This window comes from Aythya fuligula, chromosome 5 (assembly GCF_009819795.1).
Source record: "Aythya fuligula isolate bAytFul2 chromosome 5, bAytFul2.pri, whole genome shotgun sequence".
NCBI lineage: Eukaryota > Metazoa > Chordata > Aves > Anseriformes > Anatidae > Aythya > Aythya fuligula.
This window is the reverse complement of record NC_045563.1, coordinates 63,479,272-63,483,863: the sequence shown is the minus strand read 5'-3', so window position 1 is coordinate 63,483,863 and position 4,592 is coordinate 63,479,272.

The window sequence follows — 4,592 nt, the reverse complement described above, 5'->3', positions numbered from 1 at the left end:
CAACGGCCGCGGCGCGCGCACTTCCCCTCACAGCCGCCGACTGACCCGGACGTGCTCAGGCGAGAGGGGAGGGGGGGAGGCGGCCCGGCTCCGCCCCCCGAGGCGCAGCGAGCCAATCGCCGCCAAGAACCAGCCGCGAGGACCGCCTCGCGCCCGCGCCCCGGGAGGCGGGAAGGCGCCGGGGTGACGCTGCGCGCGCGGCCGCGTTGCTGAGGTAACGGCGGTCTCGCGGGCGCCTCCCGCCGCGTTTTTAAAAAGGCTAAAGGCTTCCAACTGGACGTATTAAAACGTGTGGATTTCTCCTGTCTTGGTGGAAAAACAATCACTCATTTCTGAAGTTGTACCAAGGGGAAAAAAAAAAAAAAAAAAGACTAAAAGCTCCTATTGCATTTCTACCGAGATTAGAAAAAGTGACATATTAATTACACAGCCTATTAAAGCCTAAAGCAAACTTGACTTTGGCCTGTAGGTAACCATCCACATCCACATCATACAGAATTTTGACTGAACAGAATGTCATAACTGTAAAACATTAAATTGTTAAGTTTCATTTTAAAATTACTTTAAAACCACTATAATAGTATGTAGTATAGTATTAAATACCTTGCAGTGCCAGTTGCTCTCTGCAACAGAATTAATATTTTTAATTACTTAACATTTTGAATTTGAACTTTTATTTGTGCACTAATTATTCTGAACTGAATTGCCTGGTCCAGTAAAGTGTAACCACTGTGTCTCCTTGAGCTCCATATATATCATAAATACCTTTTGTAGAGAAATTTCAGCATGTGACAAGAAAGTGGAGTGACACCAAAATTAATAGAAAAAAATAAAGTGTGTGCTTAAAAAATGGTGGTTTTCATTAAAAAGATGCCAAAAACATTCTACAGAGCAAGGTGATGATAGAGACATTAAGCCTTCTTTCTGATTTATAAGCCATTTTTTTCGCAAAAACTGTTACTTAGATCCGATAATGAATGTTGAAGCAATTTGGACTGAAAAAAGACTCAGACAGTATGTGCCCAGGGTGTTTTTTCATCAGTTTCCATGGTTTCCATAGTTTTCCTCATAGAAAAAAAGCAAGCTAGCTTACATGAAAGATTTTATAGAATAATGCCTTAAGAATGTTAAACCAAAGTTAGAAGAAAAAGATTATTCTTGTTTTTTGAGCATAAACCTGACAAAGACATTTTGTTTAAAACTTTATTACTGCTACAGTGTATATATAGCAAACTCTACTGACTTTCTCCTCTTTGCACTTGAAAGCAGGCACGCATTCTTTCCAGATACACAGAAAGAAATAAATCACTACCAGATATGTAGAACCTATCTAACGTATAAAAGATTGTATGAGCTGAAAGAGCATAACGTGTTCGTGTTTTTTTTCCACACTAAGTTCTTAAAAACATTTCAAGAAAAGTGACTATTTCTCTTGCTGTCCTGTGTTTTTATTTTATTAAAACCAATTATGAAAATTTAAATTAATGCTTTTAAACTTGGATTGTTATATCAAAAGTATTGATATAAATAATAAATCTATAGCAAATTGAAGTTGTACTTGTGATGTGTTATAACAATATAGACAGCGGAAAAGATATAAAAAAATCACTACCACATGTAATTTTAAACCTTTTTCAGGAATGTAAAATGAGCTTAACTAAGCTACTTTAACAACGGAATAAAAAGGCCTTCACCTACCTGATTATTAATCTTTAGAAACTGATTGCTATTTGTATTTGAGGTGCATGCACTTCAGCTTTCATTTAGAATAGGTGAGTGGTCAGGGCATGGTAGCTCTAACAGTACAATTTGTTTACTTTGTTAGATAAAACCTCCCACCCCCCTTCTATTTATTTATTTATTTATTTATTGCATTCTGGGGGAAAGGAGTAAAAATGGGAATGGTTTTAGAAATCTGCAGAGTATAAGTAGTATGAATTGCTGTCCCAATAGTCATTTGCAACCTTTCCATTCAGAGCTATAGAAAACAGAACTGATACTACACTGCATTTTGTAAAGTTCAGGGAGCAGTGACGGCCAATTGCTCCCTCAAGGAGAGGAGCCAAAAACTGAGCATGACAAGGGCCAGCAGGGCCAAGGCTTTGGTAACTGATACCCACCCCAGTGTTCCTGAGCATAGCAGACATGAGATAAGTCTATAATGATGGGGCACATCTGAGGTCAACGTGGTCACCCATCAGTGAGGCAGAATCACATACAGCAACAGCAAACGAGATCTAAATACTCTGTTAGTTACTACGTAGATTCTTCTTGAAAAGGTAAACCCTCACCTGATGCTTTTATACAAAGGTCTAGATCAGTAATAGCTATAGCTAGGCAAATGAATAGCCATGACTGACCTACAAAGCAGTTCAGTCAGTTCAGAAAAAACTTCTGCCATATCACTCAAGTGAAAGTGTAGGTCCTGGGCTGAGTTTAAACAGGGCCCCTGGGGCCTGTAGGCGGGGGTATGGCAGGATGTACCAGCTAAGGCCAGTCAGGGTCATTAGAGCTTATTAATGCACTTTTGGGCCTTCTGGTGGGTCTGTCCGTCTGTCTGTGTCTATGTGTTGAAGAAAAGGTAAGTGGGTTTAGTAAAATTCTGTTTTTGTTCTTGATTATTTGATTTCTCTCTCTCTCTTTTTTTTTTTTTTTTTTATATATATATATAGAAAATATTAATAACTGCGTTGATAAGCATTTCAGGTTTTTCTTTTTACGTAGTTTGATAAAATGTTAGCTGTGTTCTAGAAGTGACTGAATTAACTGTAATCCTAAACTTCCCTGTAGTGAGGAGTTAAAAGTTCTGTCATAGTAGTAGGAAAAGTATTTCTATAGTAACTAGAGCAAGCTGTGTTCAATGTACTTTGAACAATATTATAGGTATTGTTTTGTGACTAGTCTTCTTACCTTTTAACAAAATGTTAAGAAGTGTGGATGTTAGGCAGTGTAGAGCTGTAAGAACAGATGGAGTTTATTTATATTTGTGTATATTTATATTAACATTTTATTTAAGGTGTGATGTTTTTACAACCTTTGACAAGTCTTGCATGTTTCTCAACATTTGTTTTCTCATATGCTGTAAGAAGTAATAACATTTTTTTTTTCTCAGATTTTTCTGCATAATTTCTTTTTTAGGTATTTAATAGAATTAGATCCAATTAAGTTAGTTATTCACTAGAGTGAAAAGAAGTAGCTTGTGCATAAAAGTCTTAAGGTGTGTCTGTGATAACTTGAGTTTTGCAAGCAAATTACATATTCAAAGATGAGAAGAGAATGATTTTGTATCTAAGGTATAAAATTCTGCAACACTTACATTTTATGCTGAACTGTACTACTAAATTATTCCTAATCTCTCTTTGTCAATTTTAGGTTTGCTAGGCTTTAGTAGCTGTCTTGTTTCCGTTAACAGCACATTTTTTTGAATTCCCAGTACCAGAAATATTAACAGCAGAGTAAATAACTTGTTTTAGCTTCCATCATCAGTCTCTAGCATGAAAACTTCTGTCTTCTGAAGACCTGAAAAGGAGGAATAGCTTCACAAAAACACGTTCAACAGCAGACATGTTCTTAATATTCTAGTGTATCCTGTAAGGCTTAAAAGCTACTTCCTCACAGACTCTTAACCAGCATTAGTGTACTGAGTAGTATAGAGTTTTAGAGATTCCTTTATCTGCTTTATTATGAAAGCACATCTCTGAGTTGTTTACCTGAAGGTTGGCTGTATTTTGCTTGAGTTGCGTGAATTGTGATGCGTTTGTATTTGGGAATATTGTGGAACTGATGCTACAGCTGTATTTCTATCCACTAGCATTCTTCCTGTGGGGTTTAGGGAAGAATTTCTGTTTATTTTTCAATGGAACTTGTTCTGATCCTCGTTTGCTTCCATAGGGTGATTCTTAGCAACAAGTGCTTCTGTGAAGTAGTCCTTTAAAATTTTTATTGCAGTTAACAGTCTTTGCGCTGATAACTTATGTACTGATAGATTTATTGTATTCCATCCCTATTGCATTTAGATGTTGTTTAGCAAGTTTAACAGTGTTTTTGTTTTGTTTTGAGAAAAGTACAGTCCTGGTTTTGCTTTGCTTCACAGAATTATTCTTAAAAGCTCTTCTTAAAAGCTGTAGAGAGGCAGCTGTAGGTTGCAGGAGGTAACGTTTTATGGGAAACAAATGATGCCATAAAAATTAGCAGTAAAAATATAATTCTATGAAGTTATTTTTCATCATTAAAATACCCTGTGTTGCTAAATACAATACTGTTCATGAAATGTTTTGTGAGTGCGGTATCATTACTGCCACCTTCAGGCAATAAAAAGAATGATTCATTTTCAGTCACTTCTGTCCATAGAGGGAGTTGTGCTTATACTGTACAGTGAAGTTTGGTATTTTTCCAAATCGTTGTCTTGCATTTTTATTTTGGCCTTCTTTTCTTCCCATTTATTCTTATTGTAGTATGTTGAAAATAAGCATATTTATTTTGGGAAGCTGTTATTGATAAACGTCTAATTGTTAAATGATAAATTGAAATTGAATGCTAAACATCTCCTATACAAAGACGTATATAGCAAAGAGATCTTTTCCCCTTTGGTG